Here is a 22,595-nt window from a genome sequence, read left to right on the forward strand (position 1 = left end):
GGAAGGCAAGAGACCAATCAGAGAGGGTTTACAGGAAAATACTCCGGTCTCTGAATTGATCCCTTGCTAGCTTGTCACAAAGACAAAAAATAAAAATAAAAAAAAAAACACCCTACACACACCACACAACATATAAAAACCAGACAAGAATTTACAGGGGTTTTTAAAGGGTTAAACCTGAAGCAGTGGCACAAACACCCTCAAATGCTGAGCCAGAAAAACAGGTATGTAAATGTCAGAGTTCAAAGTTACATGAAGAAGAGATGAGCAGATATATACAGCTAATGTCCTATTGCACTGTAGCCAGCTAAACTGTTAGCAATGATACCTTAGTTGTGCTTCCTCTTGGCTAGCGACACTAAGCTAGTATAATCTTGTTTTTGCCGAATTTGTCATTTTATATTGTAAAGGTATTTGTCTAGAATGTCTGAAGAACTACAACGAGAGCCGCGACAGACTCTCGTTCAGCGAGCTAACTCAGTAGCACAAAGCAATGACGCTTGAGTTCAGAAGGTGAACTGTTACGAACCTCAGATTGAAGCCCAGGGGGAGGAGGTAAGTTTTACAATTAATTTGTTCCAGGGCAGAAGAAGACCAGAAAACAGAAATTAAAAAAACAAAACAGGAAAAAAAGATTTACTTATAATATTTAACAAAAAGTGTCTAAATGCACAAACAGAAAACAACTTCCAAAAGGGAAGCAAGCAACAAGGGTCCTTTTTAAAGGGAACTAAGGTATCGGATAAACCCAAACACAAAAGTAGTGATAGCTAACTAGCACACAGTGCAAAAAAATAAAAACAGTAAACCACTACACTAGCCAACTGCCACAGACTCAGTAACACTGTCTCTTTTGTTGTAGACCACCATACTCTCACATACAGCAGCTTCCTTCACCAGCCCTTATACTCTCCACTGATTAGGAGATTGGAATCAGCCGAGCTCCTCAGGTGGCTGGCTGCAGCATTGGGGGCGGGGCAAGGTCCTCAGGTGGCAGAGAGGGAAAACATACAAGCACAATATCCCATATACACATAAACGGCCCACGGGTCGTAACATGAACCCTGTAGTTTTGTTTTTAATATAGATGTATGAATATTTCGTTTCTTTCGCGCACACTTTATCCTGAGGTGTGGCCTCTGCTCTGCGTGCGTCTGTGGTACAACGAAATGTGTTGGACAAAAAACACCTCAGCAATAAGATCACTTGTAAAACCATGTAAAATATAGACAAATTAAATAAATGATAAGGTTACAATTCATAATACATTAGAAACACATTTGAATGTCCCTTTTGCACACTCAAGGACACTGTACAGTGTAAAAAAAGTTGTAAAGACAAAAAAAAGTTACTAAAACACTGTCTGACCCCTACACTGACACAAATTAGAAAAGTCATAGTTGACAGTAGTGTGTCTGATGATATTGTGTTTAACAGAGGAGCCTCTAATTACCACTGCTTTTCTCCATTTACACAAATGAGTTCAAGATCGAATATGTTAATTTTAGTTTATTCAAGTATGCCGATGATATAGCTCTGCTTGCCCTACTGCAGAAAGGGGATACTGAGAAATTTAAATCATGTTCATAAAGCCTCCACTTTCTACACAAGCTTAATTTTGGAGTAAGCCATTAAATATCCTGGGATTGTATACACATTGTGTACACATTTTGAGACACATTTTCAAGTTTTTATAATTGGTAATCTGATAGGATTTTTGCTATTATTGTGAAACCCATGACCAAAACAATCATGCACCCTGTCATTGTGTTACTTATGGAATGAATTATTGTGAAAATAAATGATTCCTCTTTATGCTGGGGGGTTAGGTTTATTAGAGGGAAGTTTGAGGCATCCCCTAAAACTAGTGATTCTGCAGGGTCCACATATATTATTAATAGCTACATGGTAAATACCAGTTCTCTGGTGGACTGTGTGTCTGTCATCATTTATGCATCTTGTGTAGACAGTTTTGATTGGTAGCTGAGTCATCTTTGGTGACAGTTCCCCTGTACTGTAATTACCTTATCTACAGTGTGCAGTATATAGTACCTTCTGTCTAGAAAGATAAACAGTAATACATGTTTTATGTTCATTCTGTCATTAGTCACCACAACATACAGGAGCAGACTAGTAGATAACAGAACTGTAGTCAAAAGCAGACTCATAGGTCTTGAGAAAGTAGTAAGTAGTGAGCATATATTACATTTCATTGTTAATGTTAGTATCCGTTTTAACTTCTCAGGTCAGCCAGCAACACAAGACATGCACCCAACACATCAAATGGGCAGAAAAGAAGTGACACTGAATACAGACGAACCAGCAACATGAGAGGCAGGGCATAAAATGCAGTAAAACTAAATGAAATTTAGGCAGCAGTGTTCCAGGCAAAACAGCAGGGACCGCCCCAAAAAATTGAGACGCACGCTATTTAAAATCTTTTATAACCCCATATTCCTGACACATAATATTAAAAATATCACCATATTTAAATGTTCTGCTATAACCATCAAGGGAAGGGAAGATAATACACCCATCTTACAGCTCAGTTTACCTTATCTGCAGAGCTTTTTTAGTCTGTGAAAGACCATGTTGCTATAAATTCATCTTGGTGCTTTCAAATGGGCTAGATATTTCTTTAATTTTTTTTTATAAAATGTGCATCAAACTTTTACTGAATAAGCATTTTGTGTTGTGATGACCATTTACTCAGAGGCCAGCATTAATTTATACATCATTCCTCTTCATAACAATACCTGGACAATGTCTCATGAATGGTGCGTATTCCTCTGGCAGCGGAGCATTTGCATGCTGAATCAGATCTTTTTCCAATTATCTCACAAGCTGTAATTCTGTAGTGCTGCAGTTCAGGATGGAAGTTATTAAAAAAACACGAGTAGGGGGGGTACGTTGATTCACGGGCTTTATTTTCTCATTCTGGGCCAGCAACAGGGTTTAATATGATATTGCTCTCAATCTTGGGAGCAAATCGTCTCTCTCATAAAAAATCAATACCTCGCTTTTTTCTTCACGCTTTTAATTCTCTAGCCTTCCCTTCCTCTGCCACAACCTCTGCTGCTCCTCTCCTCCGTTCCATCGCCCTCTTTCCGATTCAGAAGACAGGGCAGCGGAGTAATCTCCATCCGCTTCAGTGGAAACTCTCCCTCTCTGCAGTGCAATCAGTGTTCCACCGACCCTCCACCTGAACTGACCCTTCCTATCTCCTCCCTGAGTAATGGGCTCCAGCCCAAGCTCTCATGCGGGGCCCTACAGCCCTCTCTTTCCTCTCCCCTTCCTCACACCCCTCCCTCCTTGTCTCTCGGCGGCCAATTAAAAAGTAACAACAGCGGTGACAGGGGCCCCGCTGGTGCGACTGATTGGACGAGCCCCAGCCTGCTCCTGGCCCACGGTGGGAATCGGAGGCTCGTCCGTCTCCTTTGATCTCCGCCGACTTCCCCGTGTCCAATAAATCATTTTCTCAGCGAGCGGGGCCTCTTTGACCGAGGCAATCAAGAAATTCCACTTTATCTGCGGCTGATATCAAAGCGAGCTTTGCCGTTAAACATTAAATGGTGATTTTGAGATGACCCCGGGATAGGCTGGGCCAGCTCAGTGAGCGGAATTTATCGTTTTTGTGTTTGTGTGTGTGTCTGTGTGAAAGAGGGAGAGAGAGACCCACAGCACAGTGCAATCACACAGAAGAAAACACATCCAACCACACCTGTGCCACTAAAATTAGTTGTCATTTTAAAGCATTTTCGGGGAATTCCAGGTTACACCCCCAATATGTAAGTAGGGTTACTGTAAGTACTGTAAGTATCCAGTACAGCGCAGTGTCTTAAGATCCATAGAGGGAGCAGCCGGCCCAGGCTGAGCTGTCTGTTCCGGTCATGTCCTCTTAGAGGCCTCTGCCACTTGACTTTCCTATGAGAGGAGTGAGAAGGGATGTGATGAAAAAGTCCTGCTTGATTTCCTGATTAAATACTTAATCAAGAAAATCTGGTTTTATTTGTTCATGTTTTGAGATAAATGCGAGTTTTCATTGGAAATACTTTCTACTAAATAAATAATGCCTAGAAATACAACTGACCTTGTGTTATGTGGATTATTCCGAGTAGCCAGAACATTGTTTCCCGACAAACAGTTATTTTTTAGATGTCATTTGTCATTTTTTTCTAGCCAAGTAAGGTAAGTAAGAAAATATAGTTGCTTAATTTAAGTAGACTGAGCCTTTAAATTCTCTGTGATGCTGTACTTCCAGAGGACCCTGATTTATTAACTTGATGCACATAAATTATGTTCTGTTAAACAGTACACTGGCGCCAGACACAATGCAGAGGATGACGACTCTAAAGTCAAAGGCATTAATCAAGTAGGGTTTAAGAGCCTAAAACACTGATGGAAGGGGCAGATCAAGTTTTACTATGGTATTATAATTATTATTATTATAATAATTATTATTATTATTATTATTAAGAATTTTAATCCATGCCTAATTCAGTTTATGGCAGCCATTGCAGAGGCGCTGTTTTTCCTAGAAAAACATTGATGAACTTCTTGATGCATTTATTGTTATGTAACTGTATAGAAAGACAGGAAAGCAGAAAATACTTTAAATGATTGTAATATACCTTTTTATAATGTAAACAGAAAAACATTGAGAGAGAGGATTATGTCAATCCCTGACTGGAACAGATAGTGTGCTTTGGGTTGTTTCCCGCCCCAGCTAGTTAACTATGTTGATCTATGGCCCAGCTGTAAATGACTCCTAACTAAAAGAAGGGCTACAATGATAACTGACCTACAGGTACTTATGGTGCTCAGTCACAAGGCGAAACCTCTCAGGGTTTCTGGTGTGTAACTTGAGATGCATCTCTCAGGAATTGTTAACTGCCCTCTTGAGACAGACATTGTTCTCTGTTCTCTGGGAACTCTCCTATGCCCAGACTTATGAATGGGATCAACTCAAGTTGAGTTTATTAAGACATATTAGACAGCAGTCTAAGTGTTTATGGTAATGTGTAACTGTATTGTGTTATTTTGTATGTGTTTTATTTGTGTGAACGCACATCAAGGGGCAGCAATTGCACAATAGCTTAAGCAATAAATGCTGTATTATGTGGCACTGCTCAATGCAAAAAAAAAAGTAACATTAAAAAAGAGGGACAAAAACTATATTGTGACTATATACACATTCAGTAATTGCATTTCACCTTTTTAAAATTTTTCCAAAAATATCACCCAAAAGAAAAACTTTGTATCCCAGGATGATTTAGATAAAGAAAAATCAATCACGGCACATAAACTGGAAAATAAAACCTACATCAGGCTAATAGTGAAAAATATCTTCCATTAGAAAGAAAAGCACAATGTGCCTCTCTAAAAAGAGCTGAACCACATGCTGCATCACTTCAGATCACTGGGAACCTGCCTCACGAGTAAATTCAGCATAACTCTCTGCTTTCATCACCTCATCTAACAGGAGATCCATGCCCTCTCTATCCATCACGCTGAATAGACCCAGGCACTTTAAAGTTTATTATTTTGGCAACTAGAGACAGATGATTGCATACATACACACATATACGAGCACGTATCAGTTATACATTTGTTATGAGGTCTGAAATGATTCGGCCAGCTAACGTCAAATGCCTCACTAGCGCCTACTTAGAGATGTCTAAGATCTAACCAAATCTCTAAATGCACGGCAACAATTTACATAGACTCACAGTGGAGACACAAGCTTTACACACATGTGATGTAGGTGTCGTGCTGGCGGTGGTCGTTTCATGTGCGCTACACCTGATTTATGCGCCACACCTAATTGTACATGTAATCTCATAATGCAAGACGCTTTTCTGAATATTTTAAATGACTAACCAACACAAAACCACATTGCTAAGTTATAGGATCAATAAACACCTTATTTTAATTTTGCTAGGCGTCCGCAGCATAGGATGTCGCCCACTATATTACAATATATATGATTGAGTTCACTATTACAAAGAAGCAAGCACCTGTCACAAAAAAGTCAAATCCCCCCTGGTGGCATAGTAACACAAAGTGAGCTTTCTTGATAGAAATTCAAGGTTAGGTGTGTTGGTGTGTAGGCGTTTGCTGCAGCGCATTAAAAGCAAACATGCATTGCACTTACGACGCTCACTATATGCACAACTACAGCTCCAAAGTACATGTTTACCAGTATATGCACACTTTAGCCCTCGCTGGTACACAGTAAATGCACTGTGCCTCAGTTGCCTGAATCATTTGACACCTCATACATTTGCAGTCACCAGTGCTTACACATGTAAACACATGCACACCCAAGTGTATTTACATAACACTCACACATTCACATAATTAAACAGTCACCCAAACATGTCAGCCACATCCCCTACACTACCAGTGTCTCCATCTCCCTCCATGCTTGGACTTCTCCAATAGCAGCAAATCCCCTCACAGCTTTTAATCAGATGGGCAACTATTGGAGCTTAGCTAATGAATGCACTGGGATAATATAATCTCAATAATCTCTATGAAGCCTCTAATTGAACCATATGCTAAATGTGATGTATGACTTCATTAGGGCCTGATGTCTTCTTTTATGTGATGCTGTTAGTGACCTTGACTGGCTTAGTGCGTCACTGTCGAGGCGAAGGTCCAATCCTGTTAAAGCTATTCAGTGGAGCTGGCACATCATAGCTGACTGCAGGATCAGTGGAGACGCAAAGTTTAAAGTGACGCTTCAAACTTGGACCAACTTCTGATACAGAGAGGACTGAAAGTACAGAACAAAGACGTCCTAGTGTAGTGTAATCATTATGTCTTAAATACAGTATTGGCATATGGAAGATAGCGTGACCAACGTGCATTTACCTAAAGGATTTTTTGATCTTGTTATTCTACAATTAAATTAGATTAAATTAACTCAGTATAACCCGCAAGTAAAAACAAACAAATTTAGCAACTTTTTTTAAATTCGGCAAATGCTTTTATCCAAAGCCAACTTGAACTTTTTGTGCTTCAAGGACATTTTGACACATTGAGCTCTGTATATTTTCAATGCTGCAGAGTCTTATGTATTCTATATTATAGTACATTGAACTTGAGATAAGGGACACCACAATATCCACCATCCTGCCTTTAACCATGCTGTTCTGAAGCAGCTCTGAGCTGCAACGATCTCACGTATCAGCCTGTGTTTCTTCCCTCAACTGGTTTATTATTTATAAATATTGATTGAGATCAAAAGCCTCTTACTTATTTCACCCTTTAAAGAGAGCCCGTGTGTGCACACACCCACACACGCACACGCACACACATATCTTCCTTCCAAGCATTTAATTTCACAATATTCATCTGCCAAACTGAAAATCTATGTGTTTGATTTCAGTGTTGTAGAATGTTAAGTCAGATTTGCATGAGCGCTTTCCCAAAACCACACGCATGAGCAAGTTCAAAGGCGCACGTTGGGTTAGTCAGCCAAAATGCGTGGGGGAAGGAGGGACTATTAGCTTGCATTTTGGAATGTCTTCTTATGAATTAAATATGTAATCAGCCATGCAAACTGAGCCAGACAGATCTTTGCTGAAACAAGGCCAATAAAAGACGGAAAATAAGTTAGTAAAGTTTATTAATAGAGAAAATTTAAACTCAGCCTAAGCTGACCAAAGTACGGTACTTTCCATTATTTCACTTGGGAGACTTTCAGTCAGATAAGTCTCACATTTCCCTGGAAAAACAAGAGTGGCAGATAAACAATTGCTGATATTGAATTTCAAAAGAGATTATAATGAACAAAAAATTTCATTTGAAATTCCTCTTTATGAACGTCCCCACAATATATTAAAAAGAGATGCTGATGTTACAGTACATGATCTCTGGGTAATGAAGTCATTCATTTTGTTGTGTTGCGTTGGCCGCTTGGTAGAATGTAAGTTCTTCATTAACCTTATAAAATGGAAAGCAAACCTCAGGAACATGGTGCACTTTACAGGAAGACAAATGAAAGAAACCCTCATAGGCTAGTGCAGGAGTATTCAATTAGAATTCAAAGAGGTCCAGTTAGAGAAAATTTCCCGAAGCAAAGGGCCAGAACATCAAAACAACTACCCTGTGTTATCATTTGTATCAACATATGTTTTTAAATCAACAACGGACTGTCAAATCAAATAATATTTCAGTCAGTTTTCACATCAAACTGGAGGGATAATAAATAATAACTACTCTAATAATAAATTCTAAATTTAAGTAAACTAAAATAAAGTGCCCAATTTTTAGAAAAAATGAAATAAAAAGTGTAGCTTTTACTACATTCTCTTGTTCAGTGAGAAACGTGAGCTGTAGTTTGTCCTGCCAGCTAGGACTGGAGATCTATGAGATATTCTGGTTCTGAGCTGCCCGTGGGAGGAATGTACATGTAAAGAATCTGTACATTCTTGATTAAAAGCCATGTGAAATCTCTTTTCCCTTTCGTCTCCTCAATTCGTGTGTGTTTCCAAAACGTCTCTGGTGAATCTGGCGGACTCGACTCGCAAGCATCGGTATGCACAGATTTTATTGGCTGAACAGGAGCACATGCGATTGGTCTGTGAGTTTCCTGGTCCGCTAAACCAGTACAGTAAATGCTAGAAAAGCTGCGCGGGTTAAAATAGAAACGCTCCGTAATGTGGTAGTAAGTTTCAATAATAAATCGGCTGTAGGTCGGTGGTCCGGTTCCGGATATTAGTGACCTCTGGGCTAGTGGAACAGTAGCTGGCTGTTGGACCTGTTATGGCTAACACGTTAGCAGAAAAAGGCCTATTTACACTACCAGACATGGAGCAACATTCGCATTCAGTTTGAGTTGTGCTTTTGATCACCTGATTAATCCATCTAACCAGGTGATTCCAATATTCACTTTCCTTTTAGCTGAGATTTTGTCCTCGACCAACCACTGGGAAAATAGGCTCTTTAACAGCTTCTAGCAGCCAGCTAGCTGTTAACTTTGTCTGTCTGCTTGTTGGTGCTGCAGCTGCACTAGTAACATACAGTGGGTTTATTTTAGCCTTTTTTATTTCAACACTGCTACCTGCCATTGCTGAAAATGGCAAAAGAGTGGTGTGAACCATACAGTAAATGTGCCCATGAAACTAAAACAAAGAGTTAAATAGGTTTAAAAGCTGCAAAGTTGGATCATAATTCTCTGTGGATACGTCACCGCAAGAGGGAATTGTCAATATTTTTCTCCTCAGGTTCCACATCTTGCTCCTCCACCTTCTCACATAATAACCATGATGACCCACTCTTCCCGTGGGGGCTGCGGTGACGTGTTTAAACGGGCAGGAAGGCTATTATCACGTCTTCCCAGATGTTCTTGACAGTCTGATGGGCTGATGCAGATGCCTGATGCCTGCTGTTACACTTCATTCCACTTTGAAGCAACCCACTCGATCTGAAGGGAATAATGCTGATGTTTAGCTGTAAAATGTATTGCTGCAGATGCAACAGATAGCTGCAAATGACTATCTTACTGATGTGAGAGACAAGGTGAAGCAGCCATGTTTGACTTTGATTTACTGTGCACGGTTGGCAAATCCTCTGCCCTCCACACATGATGTAACAACATGAATATAAAGTAATGTTTATGTGACCGTACTCTCTCACTACCTCCATCTCTTTCCACTCCTTTCAACTCCTGTCTAAACTCTCTCCTGTACCAAAGAGGACAGACGGAATGCATGCGCACGCAATGAGCACATGAATGCCAATAAAGTGGGTCAGGGAAGTACAACTGGTACATTTCTGCAGCATAACCTGTTTGGCTTAAGGCAGGTTGTGTGTATGAGAGAGATAATGGGTGGTGGTGGTTAAATCTTCTTCAACAGCAACAGTAAAAATCAATGGGGGGAGTGTGGATGTCAGAGCAAATGAATCGGGATGATATAGCTCAATACGCAGATCAATGCTGCAACTGATAATCATTGTATTTTTCGCCATGAAATGTCTTTCCTAATCATTATCAGGAAGTGGAGAAGGAGAAGGTGAAGGAAAGGGAATCAAGTGCAATCATCAAATGGTTTAGAGCAGGATAAGTCATGAATAATGTAATGCCTTAGTGCAGTGAGAGTTTGGTGTTCATTAATGTTCCTTCCTCCAGCTTCTGACAGGGACCTGGACGACAGGTTTTAGACTTAAAATCACTCAGTGAGTCCAAGATTTTGGGTGGCGAAAAGAGCACCACCTACAGAATGAAAGACGAGAAAATATGTCCTTGTCTAACTCTGAGAGATATGGGACACCCTAAAACAATTAGTAAAGGCATCAGTAAGCTGCAAATTAAATGTTTTTCTGCTTGTCAAACAGCGTCTGAAACCACCTCCTCCCACACCTTTCCAACTTTGGAACTAGAGGTGCTGCATCTGCCACTTTAAGTAACTTTCTCTGAACAAATGAGAGTAACACAACGAATGAGATTGCATCTTGCTGCTCTATTTAACAGCACTTTTTGTCTTGCGTTTGAGTGTGGCCTTTCTGAAGAGCTATGAACACGCTTGCCTTAAGTTGTAGTTGGATGACACATTATACTAGTTTGTTTCAAGCATTCTCCAACTATGAGCAAAATGCTAATACAAGATAATCTGATAACAGATGTTTGCATTTTTAAAGAAGTGTTGTGCAGAACAGATACCCCATTTCAAATGGGTGAATCTGAAAGCTCTCTGATATAAAAAAAACAAACAAAACAAGTGTAAATGCAACCAAGAACCGCAGGGACAGAGTGCAAAAGGTACAAAAGGTGTAACATACTGTGGTGGCATTTAGCTCATCCCTGAGAGAGCAGCTTAGTCCAGTTTTAGCTCAAGATGTTTCTCTGCATTTTTGGCAGTTAAACAGCTTCAGGTGCATTGCCACCACCCTCTGGACTAGAGAGCCTACAGAGCGTAACATTTATCAAGGGAAAAGCAAGATAGATACAGTATTTTTGTGGTCTGTCTAAAAGGTCTCAGTATGCTTCAAACAAACTATGACCACACCTAAAGCCTAAAGTTAGTTACACCTGTATCCCTCTATACCAGGACTGCCCAGCTGCATCCTACTGCTATTAATTGTGATGTGGTTAATTTTCTGGACATTCAGTGAGGAAACCTTTTATAGAAACAGATTAAAATGTTTTGCCAACAAACCTAAAATTCATGGTCCGTACTTGCACATTAATCTCTAAACAGATATCTGCATATAAATGCTGAATCTGTAGGTAAGGTACAAGATTTTGTAGTTGACAACTGGTCTCCATTTGTAGTCCGTTTTGTAGTCCAAGTAGTGTTGACCAATCACGTTTGAGCAGGCTTTGGTTGTATGCAGGTAAATAGTCAGTGTGGAGAGCAAAACAGGCAGAATGCACTGGCCGAAAGGCAGTCTCAGAACCCATCAGCTTTGATCAACCTTGGAAACTTAAGAGATTAGCGTTTTATTCCCTTTTTATTTTTTACATTTATCTGCATTCAAATAGTTATCGGACGATAACCAATGGATTCTGAAATTGCTAACCGGACAGTAAACAATGACCTGCACACTAAAGAGTAAGTCTTGGCCCGGATATCTGTTCCCCATACACCACAATGATGATGGTCTATGGGTTCTGTGGTTGCTTGCACACTGATTCAAATGATTTTTTAAATCCAATATGGCCATAAAACAGTGCTGCTCTTTTAGCATCTTTCATCCAAATATGGGGATCCAAATAGGACCAAGAAAAATGGTTAAAATGGGTATAACTTTATTTATTTAACGTATTCTCATCAAATCCATGGTAATCTAAGGAGTGGCATATTAGAACCATACAAATTCGGGCTGCTTGATAATGCAGAAATGGCAAAAATTATAATCACAATTATTTTGGTCACAATTGAAATCAGATTTATTAACATGATCACATTTATTACTGATTGACTTGAATGCTTAATTTTTTTATATGATTATGCATTATCTCAAAAGGGTGGTGACGGCGCAATTGATAAGACTATGCCTTTGGTGTGAGAGGCCCTGGTTCAATCCCCCACTGTGACCCATCCACCATTGTGTCCCTGAGCAAGACACTTAACCCCTAGTTGCTCCAGAGGCGTGCAACCTCTGACATGTTGACAACAATTGTAAGTTGCTTTGGATAAAAGCGTCAGCTAAATGTAATGTAAATAGCCCATGAAATAAGAAATAGTAATTGATTATTATTAAATTTAAATCTTAGAGAGGTTTCCCCAGGTTGACGGGCTTCCGTATGTGTGTGCGTGTGTGTATGTACATGTGCACACAGAGTGGAGCAGAGCAGGTGACAGGTGAACTACTCGAGTTGATGACAACTTGTTATATTACATAAAGCTGAAATTCAACCATGATGTTCTGTCGGGAGATGCAGTGACTTAAACTAATGTAAATGCTCGTACTTCTATAGCGCCCTTCTAGTCTTTTTGACCACTCAAAGAGCTTTTACACACTAAGCCTAAGTGCTCAAACAGAAACTAACACATGGGGGAGCCAGGATTGAACCGCCGACCTTCCAATTAACAGCCAACCCGCTCTACCTCCTGAGCCACAGCCACCCTAATGGTGAGAAAAGTATAAATCCGATAATACAGACGGGGACATGGTGAATATTTTACAAGCATGGACCTTGTAAAGCAGGGCTTAACACACCAGGTTTAGTATAAGCATAAATAATATATAAATTAAGCTATGAGTAGAGGAAAAGTCGGCTAGCCGCTGAGCTAATAATTGTGACTAGCAAGTTGTAGTAGTTATAACCCGGTCATCATGGCTCAAACTGAACTAAACACACAACAGCCTGGCTGAGAATGAGTTTGGGCTGTTAGGGAGGGGCGCAAGGCGCTGCTGTAAGGGTAAAGCATGCGGCGTAATGATCGTTTTATTTAGATTAATTTGTTTTTAAAGTCCAACTTTCCTCTGGGGATTCTGGTGTTTCAGCTTTCTTTTACATGTTGAGCTTCTCAGAGTTCAGTTTTTCAGCACAGGACACTGTACACAGTGACACACTATGAAAATAAAGTAGTAATTTTGCAAATATTTTGTTCTTGACCTTCCTGAAACAAGTGCAAAATTATTTTCACAGGTCTTACAGCAAAGACGGACCAATCCCTCAACTGATTTTCCAAAGAAAAACTCATTAATGAGACAGACATTTTCTACACAACTCAACAGCTTAGTCCATACGAGTGTTTGGAAGCGGCTTAAAAAAAATCCTCAATGGATTAAATAAAAAGAAAGCTGTATTTTTTTTCTTTGCAGTGGTAAAAAGGGTATTAAACACACCCCACCCACTTGAACAACACACACACACACACAAATGCCCCATCATTCTCGGTCTCCCCCCTGTGTAGACTGAAATGTCAGCGAGGCTTTGGACTGCTACAGTCCATGTTGGAGCCCAGCTCGGGATGAATGTACATATGGGAAACAATGGACTGTTCACATTGCTCACTCAGGCCGAATCTCCTCATCCCCTCCTACTACAGCTGCAGTGGGATGCATGTGGCTTCTTAAGAACAGACAAGCACTTTGATGTACAAAGACAAGGGGAGAAGGGGCAGAGAGGACTGAGAAAGAGAGAGTTTAACTGCCTTTCATGTCCCTGCCTCGCTACACTCACAACGCTCCCCTGTTTTGCCACTTTGGCCAGGCACATCTCCAAGGATTGCCACGGGAGGCGCGTCAACGCTGAAGTTTGGAGCAGTGGTGGTTGTGTTGGTGGTTAAGGTTATTGTTTCATCTGTTTTTAAATGTTTCCCAGAGGTGCTGTTTCTGATGACTGGCACAAAAACAGGGGAGATAAGAACAATGTTAATCTTTTGGAAAAGAAGTTCAGAGAGCTTAGAGTATAGTAGCTGCTGGCAGCACTAATTTATAGGTCACCACTTCATTTACCATTCAAGTACCTATGATGGAGTTTATTTCTAACTTTCTATCAAAGAATATGTATGCTGAATTAATGAATAAGGTGATTACTATAAAGATAAGTGACAACAATTTGTGATAATGGATATATTGTTCAAAAATGCCAAACATTATCTGGTGCCACTATTTTTAGTCTGATGATTTGCAGCTATTCTCTGTTTAATATGATTGGAAAATGAATACATTTGAGCATTTCAGACAAATCCAAAAAAATATATTATGCCAAGTTGGGCTCTGGGAACTTCTGATGGTAATTTTTCACTTTTTAGATTAAAAAAAAGTATATACTGTATCTATAGGTTCAGTTCACCCAAAAGAACCCAAACATATCTTGTCACATTCAACTGGTTATATTAGCTGTGTATTGTAGTTTTACTCCAATTTTAATCTCCATAAATGTATAAAAATAGTGACAAATAGCCATCCCATCTTCCCAGAGACCAAAGGGTTTCTTTTTCAGTCCAGACAATGACTGTGCGCCAGACCATATTGCCATAACATCAGTGTTGAACCTCACTAATGAACATTTGGCTAAATGGGAGCAAATCCCCACAGCCAGGTTCCAACATCTGGTGGAAGAAGAGTGAAGGCTGTTAGGGGCAGTACGAACATTATTATTGCGAGACCTTACCCAGCCTTCTTGATATTTTTCTGCCTGTAAATTAAAGTTCAGTGCTGGTTGACGTGCAGAAGAGAGAGAGAGAGAGAGAGAGAGAGAGAGAGAGAAAGCTGGGTGCAGCATGCACTCTCACCCGATTGACCGGCAAGCACTTTCACGCACAGCTGAGTGACAAATAGTTGTTACTACAGGCACTGTAGCTGAATGATCCAAATAGACACAGGCATCCCGCAATTTTTCTATCGCTACGGATTCAAAATTATAACAATAAATATGAATTACATAAGATAATATTGTAGCCCATATGAGATCAGATATCTGAAAGTCATAAACCAATTACATGATGCTTGAATTGCATAACCAGGCAACTTGGAGAAAATTAAATGGGGAACATTTCTCAGGCAGTATTGTGTGAATAGGTATTCCACTCAACCCTGCTCCCTCACACCAGCATAAATTGGCAACTGACCCACAGCCTCATATCAGCACAGAGATGACCAACATAAAAAATGGCACAATACCCCGGGAACAAAGCGTCCAAAAAACACATTGATGTTTTTAATTACAAATCTCGTTAACACCGCATCGCCTCATCATGGGGGTCACAGGATCAGAACCTTGGACAGTGATGAAAAGTAAAAGTGAAATGATCATTAGCACTGGAGACAACAAAGCAAAGGTACTTTAATTGACCCACTTTTTATTGTCAAGTACAGTTTGATGAATTCTTCATAATATGAGCCTAATTCAATTTATATGACAACATGTATTTTAAGGGAAGACAAGTTACTTATTTTATCTCATTGTTTAATTGATGGTTATAACTGAAACCTATAATCTGACAGACTTTTGTACAACATTCAGTCAACACAGTGTCGACACAGTGTGTGTTGGAACCTGCAGCAGATTCAGTTGTGACAGACAATAGAGAAAATACAGCCTACTGTTGAGTCTATATCTCACAGGGGTGCAGGCAGCTCTGCCCTCAGTGTCTTCAACAAACTATATTAGTGCACAGAGATACAATGATATTGTACCCCTATGAATCAATAATCAATTACTCCAGGACAACATTGCACAGAAACGCCTTCCTATTCCAGCATGAGAACATTGCTTAAAGATTTTTCACCACCACATACATGCTGTACATAAAAACATCATGTGGACCATCAATATCTGTAGGGCTGCAGGTGAACCTTCCTACAAGGTTCACAAACAGGTTAAAATATCATATCCATCATAGACAAGAGCACATATGCACAATACACTCTCTTAAACAGATCATTGTAACCTTCATGAAGCTAGAATTGATGCAGGGCTATTGAATTAGTTGGCAGGTTACTGGGTTCCGTCCAACTAGTTTCAGCTACGATTACTTAATATAAACCTGAGAGGCACACACTAAGCCCTGTGTAGCTTTAACTCTATAACGCTTACCCTCATTTAGGGGGGCGCTTGCTTTAGAGGCTCATGTAGTTTTTGCTGTGCATCGTACCTGGCTTATTTTTATGGCAGTGCCTTTCTTTAATGAAAATAACCATTATGACGGAAAAGACTCCAATCTATTAATACATAACACTATTTATTTTAACGTTGTTAATTATACTTTCATAATACTACCAGACTTGTATGGAATAAATAATTATATGAATAAATTGTGCAAGTAAATAAACCTGACATGTGTTAATGAATTAAATACATTATGCAAACTTATTACCGTTATTTCATCATTCGTTCAGTTGCCACTTTATTCTTTATTTCAATAAGGTTATTTCTTATTTAAAAATGTTTCAAAAGTCTGTTTTATTTCATAATGGCATTTTTCCCCAATGACAGTTTTATTTCATACCAACTTTTGTGTCAAAATGTGACTTCTTATGAAAGTTTTCACTATTCCCACCCCTTCATCTACCAGCCAATCACATGGTCTTTAGGGCTCCACAGTACTGTGGGTTCCAGGAAGTGGTAAAAGGTTAAGCAGGGGCTTCAACTAATGTTTATATTCATTATTTGATATGTGTTGTTTTTTTTTCTCCAATAAATGGGTCTGAAAATTGTCAAAAGTGCTCATCACACATTCCCATGGACCAAAACCTCATCTTCATTGTGCTTTTCGTACCGAACTGGATTGCCAATTACAAATACCAAAAGAGATTCAAAATCATAATAATTGAAGGAGAGAGGAGCCTATCGTCATTTTGAGCTTGAATGTATGGTATTTTTGCTAAACGAATGATTAATACAATGACATTTTAGAGAATATGCTTATGTGCCTAGCGCTAGATAAGGCGATCAATACTACTGTCATCTCTGTGTGATAAGGCTACAGCCAGCAGTCGGTTAACTTAGCTTAAAACAAAGACTGGAAACAGGGAAAACTGCTAGCCTGGTTTCAGCCAAAAAAAAAAAAAATCACCTACCAACATCTCGTGTACAAAAAAAACAACATAACAACAAAACGACAATGTGTGTTTGTTAACACGGCTAACCAGCTACTGAGGGTAGGTTCATCTATAGAGTGAAAGTGCTATATATCTTTGTATATCTGTCAAAATTGTCAATTAGTTTTCCGTCAGTTGACTGATAATTAATAACCACTGAAAGAACACTATAAATGTCAACTATACTTAAATGTGTCCACAGTACCACTTAGCTGTAAGATGAGACTGGTGGCAATCTGAAAGCCCGCTACTGTGTATGGATCGTTGAAAAGGCTGCATTTTCAGCACCCCCCCCCTTGCAGTTTGAAGGGCACAGCCATATCGCATGCACTAGTCAATCTCTGAAGAGCACACACGCCGAGTACATGCATATACACGCATTTAGCTGGTGCACTTTTCTGCAGAGTGACTCACAATGAGAGCAACAGTGGATCCAGCTCCGATTTTTAGATCTCTTATGAAGCAGAGCAACGGTCAGAGACATAGTATCCTGAAAATATGCAACCTTGGCTGATACTGTACGAGATAATGTGGAGGGAAAATAAATGGGAGAAATAAGAGCTAATATGAGCAATCGAATACATTTTTCATTGAGAGAAGGACAATACTGAAGAAGGGATATTATCTTATCTGTCACTGGACCCCTGCAATTGTACACCATCTGACTGTTTTGGGATGGGGAAATATCTCATAAACCACAGCTGCTTCCAGTAGATTCAGAGAAATGCTGCACCTTTTTATCGGTTTTGGTTTAAAGGGAAATTTATTTCATCTGAAGTTTTGTTTTAGGAGAAAAAAGCTTCAACAAAACAGTGACGCCACCTCGCTATGAAAACATTTTTAAGTGAGAAAGCTAGAAAAATCCACACAACTACACTATATTACTGAGAAAAATCTAACTGACATCTGTAAGAGGTCTTATCTGGAGTTGTTAGCTATGAGATGTGTCTGTGGAGGCCCATCTATTTCAGCTGTAGGATACCATAAGCATATAAACTAATCCATACAGAGGAATGTACATTTTGCACACTTATCTTCCAAAAGTAGAGTGTGGGGGACACCTGGGGCCTTTAAATGGATTCCACAAGGCACCTAAGCAAAATGAGAAGCAGTGTACTTTTGCTGTTATTTCATTGCCTTGCTGAAATGTTCCTACACTGAAAGAATGCATAAAGATGACTGGTGAATTATAGATTCCATTCCACCTACTGTGGATATCACCGCAGAAACTAAACTGCTTTATGATTCTGAATCAAGAAAACCAACAGCAACAAAATCTAGTGAGTTCCCTTCTACTCAGTGTTGCCTAATGCTGTCTTTGGTGTATATCATGTGGGGATGGGCAATGATTTAATAAGAATGCTAGGCATAATGCAAATGTACTGACACATTTGTAGTGAGAGGGCAGAAAGGCCAAAAAGAGGTGGGAATTATGAAAAACTGCTTCTTCATTGGGATTTATTTCCTCAGTTTCGTTTCCAAACCATCTTAAATAAGATTTTGAAATAATGTAAACTTCTCTTTTAATAAGTTCCTTCTTTACAGGTTCATTGCTTATGTGGATGTTTTTAATTGCAAAATTATTTTCTAGTATTGTGATACGGCTGATCCTCCTGCAATCACAATAGTTACATTTTCTCCATTCTGGAGGTATATTCCTCCCCTTATCATTGTCTAGTCTGTAGGGTTTGTTGAATCTTGTACACTGGTGTTTTATTATCCCGTACAGCCATTTTTAAAATATATACATTTAAATATACAGTTCTTAAATACAAGCAGCATTCTTAATTTGTTATTTACAACAAATTCCACCAAAAGACCAAAATCAACAATATGTCCGTTTCTTTAATTTTTTAATTTTTTTACAACCGGTGGGTACTGTTGTTTTTAGTAAACATTACTCAAACAAGACAAAATGGGGCAACAAAAAGGTGTATGCGAGATTGAGTCAAAATAAACTACACCAGTGTGTCCTTGGTAATGAAGGAACATGTCAGTTTTTGGACAACAATGGAGCTCTAGGGCACAGCAGAATAAGATTTATCAGGCTTATCACACATTAAATATATATCATGTTTTGAAATTCCTATGATAACTTTTTGCACCTCTTTTGTGGCTTTTGTAAATTCTGAGAAAATGAATCAAGTAACATCACCAGTATATCTTGTTTTAGGTTTACAGACTACATATTTTTAAAGAGAAAACTTATAGACAGGAGGCATTTACCAGACAGAGAGGATCAAAGAAAGAAAGATACTGTTGGTTAAGAAATACAGGATCCAGCATTTTTGGAGTTTGACACCTCCAAGGCAATTAATGTCAGGCTATATTCACCTCTAGTGCTTCGATTTTCCCAACTGTGGAAGTGTAATACTAAATGACTGGGGTGTCATTTGAATATCAGGGGAGGCTTGATATGGAAAAGTTTCAACAAGACACGACTGTGGGCTTTATGTATTTGAGTATTTTACAGTTTGATTTGAAAAACTCCTTCACGCCCACCTGAACACGTTCTATAATGGCCACTCCTGCATTCATCAACACCAAACACTCATCACAGTCTCGAGCGTTCAGTATTGTCCTTCACCGTCATTCCATTCATGATGTCAACATCGATGTACACTCGCACTGCCAGTAAACATGTCAATAGAGCTCTGTGTGTCATGCACTCTGTCTTTCATTTACACACAGAATATATATATCTCACAGAAATGTCCACATTGTCAGCACGTCTTTAAACATATACCATGAGGATGGAAAGAGCTATCAAATGCACTCTGCAGATGCATGTGGGTGTCTGTAATGTAATGTTTGCATTGGGTTTGGGCTTCTTTTTCTCCCTCCTACATGATTTGTTTGACAAGACATCTTCTCCAACCCCGGGTCTCCGGCAGTGGCAGTGGTTGTTAAGTATAAATCTGAGCAGCAGCTCCTCTTCTCCTAGGATTTCTTATGGCCACATACAGTAGTCTCGACAAAGTCGCTGACAGGTAAATGTTGTGCTTACATGGTTCAGAGAATTTGTGAGAAATTGTGGGGTGCGTAGCAGGCATTCAGGGTGAGTGATGGAGCAACAATATCAGACACACACACACACACACACACACAGGCAGACAGAGAGAGAGGCAGAAGGAAGATATTCATTAGGTAGGAGAGACAGCAGGAGCATGCACACAAACATGCACATTGGTGAGATGAAATAAAGTAGAGGTTGAAGGACAAGTCTGATTCAGCGCCAGTGTATATGTGAAATTATGTGAAAGGAGTAGATTGTGGTGTACACACGGACACACACGCACTGGTGAGATGAAGTAGAGGTTAAAGTCAGATTCAGCTCCAGTTTCAATGTAAATTCATGTGAAAGGAGTAGGTTGAGGCGCGCACACATACACACGCACACAAATGCAACATGTTGCAAAGTTACAGTATGCACAAAAAATACACAAATGCAAAACAATGTTCATTCACACTCACCCAAACACACACACTTCCACAGCATGGTCAGACTGTAGGGCTGCAGTACAGCATCTCCACAGGTATTAAATCGTTTAAATACAAATACTATGCACAAAACTATATGAAAAAGAGCCCGAAGGCTCAAGACCCACGTGTGACCTCTAATATTCATCTGTAGGTGCACCTTCTTTGCACAACGTTCATTTTTGGACTCATTTTTTACTCCAAGGAACACATTCGTAGTGCCGTCCTACTCCCTGTGCATGAGGAAGCTGCCAAATAAGCCTCCAACCTGATTCATCTAAATTCAAATTCTCAGCTCTTCCTCACCCTCTGCTGATGGATCGGTGCGTCACGACCTGAACGATGTCAATGTGCATCTGACCATCCGAACCCGCATTATTGTCTTGTGCGTATCAAGCCGAGAGTGCACTGCGCGTAAAAAGGGCTCTTGGCACGCACAGCATTATACTCTTATAGCCCCTTATTTTTAATTCAGTCCAGCGTGGACATACACACATAAACTCACCCAGGGTGTGAGCGCAGGTCCTCCTCGCGCGTCTCTTGATGTTTGTCAGTGTATCCAGTAAAACAAGGTGGGAGAGCTAGAGCGGCAAAGGCGCTAAAGAACTAGTGGACGGCAGCCAAACACCACCGACTTCCCTCCTTCTTCTTGTCTTCCTCCTCTTTACCCTCGTTCGCGCTCTGCTTCCCTCACTCTTCCCCTTCTCCCCGGGGCAGGTGGAACAGCGGATGTAATAATCCAGGCATTGTCCTCTTCATTCGCACATTAAAAGAAACACGGATGAGATGGAAAGACTCCGTTTCGCGTCACAAGACACAAGTTTTGAGTTCAGGGGACTTCTGTCCAGTGTGCTCCGCGTTTAAAAGCAGTCTTAAGCGAACAGTGCGCGAATTTAAAAAGCTCCAAATTGAGATCTTGAGTCAAGATGTGCAGTTGAAATGTGGCTGCAGACGTTGAAAAAGATGATTTTTTTCAGAGTGACTGATAAACACATGAGACAAGAGCAAGATAAGGAAAATAACCATGGGAGATCTTCTTCTCTCACTTCCCTCTCCGGACCAAAAAAACTCTCCCTTCAGAGGGATTGTAGCGCACCTGCGGCCGGAGCGGAGACGCGCAGGTATCCGCAAACCGAGCACCCTCCTCCCCTTTCTGTGTGTGTGTTTTATTCCACGTTTTTATTCCCGGTCTGCTGAGTCTCTCTGCGCCTCGGTCATCACTCAGTGTCAAGCCTGGCGTTGTATCTCCAAGTAGCAATGGGAAGCGCCTCTTCTCACCAGCGCTCTCCTCTCCCCCCCTCTCTCTCTCTATCTCTCTCTCTCTCTCTCTCTCCCCAACAAGCTCTGTCCATCCTCCTGTTGTGAAACCACACCTCTCTCGGCAACGATTGGCTGGAACCCGCAGAGAAGGAAGAGAGGGAAGGAGGTGAGCGCTGCGATGATGCGCACTGAGGAGAGGAGGAGAGAGAGGGATAGAAGGAAGTCGAGAGGATGGAGAGAGTGGGCAACAGAAGATAAACCTAGATGAGAGAGAGAGGAGAGGATGGAGAGGAAGATGAGAGAAGTTGGATGAAAGAGAAGTTAAAGAGGAGGGAGAGTGTGCCAGGGAAACAGTATAAGGGATGCAGAGAAACTGTGTGTGTGTGTGTGTGTGTGTGTGAGGGGGCAGTTCATGCACTGAGCTTTATGTGTTTAAGCCCAAAGGGACAGACTGGCTAATGAAAGTGAAAATGTTTCCCTCCTTTTTTTACCCTCTCATTCACTCGCAGTGCTTTAGCCAAATTTGTCTGCTGCAAATCTGCTTTAACTCCAGGCAAAACTGAATTCATACTGACAGTGTCCCCCATTACTGAGCAGAGTCATACACTTTTGTCTGTCCGTCTCCAACTCTTTATAAAAATCTGGTGTCTGTCAGCTAAGCAGCTTCCTTGGTGAGTCTGTGATGAATAAGTAAGTGGTTGAAGGGAGGCTGGAGAGCGGAGTGCATGTTGAATATGCTGCCCAGGGGCGTCGGGAGGGAAATAAGTAACGGCCTGAGCAGCCTCTGTAATGGGAGCAAATGAGGTGGGCCGGATATTCCGATTGTTATGGCGCAACCGCACATGTTA

At 40.3% G+C, this 22,595-nt stretch overlaps 1 protein-coding gene across 1 annotated transcript in view; it reads right to left on the reverse strand.

The window, feature by feature from the left end:
* brinp2 (bone morphogenetic protein/retinoic acid inducible neural-specific 2) overlaps window positions 1–21,778 on the reverse strand; it is a 209,121-nt gene extending 187,343 nt beyond the window's left edge. The window contains 1 exon segment of the mRNA XM_038718847.1: window positions 20,993–21,778. The gene's annotated coding sequence lies outside the window, so the exon portion shown is untranslated.
* Window positions 21,779–22,595: the final 817 nt, after the last annotated feature.

This window comes from Micropterus salmoides, unplaced genomic scaffold (assembly GCF_014851395.1).
Source record: "Micropterus salmoides isolate LMB-PRFRI ecotype aquatic unplaced genomic scaffold, ASM1485139v1 Ms_hic_scaffold_14, whole genome shotgun sequence".
In the NCBI taxonomy this organism is placed as follows: domain Eukaryota; kingdom Metazoa; phylum Chordata; class Actinopteri; order Centrarchiformes; family Centrarchidae; genus Micropterus; species Micropterus salmoides.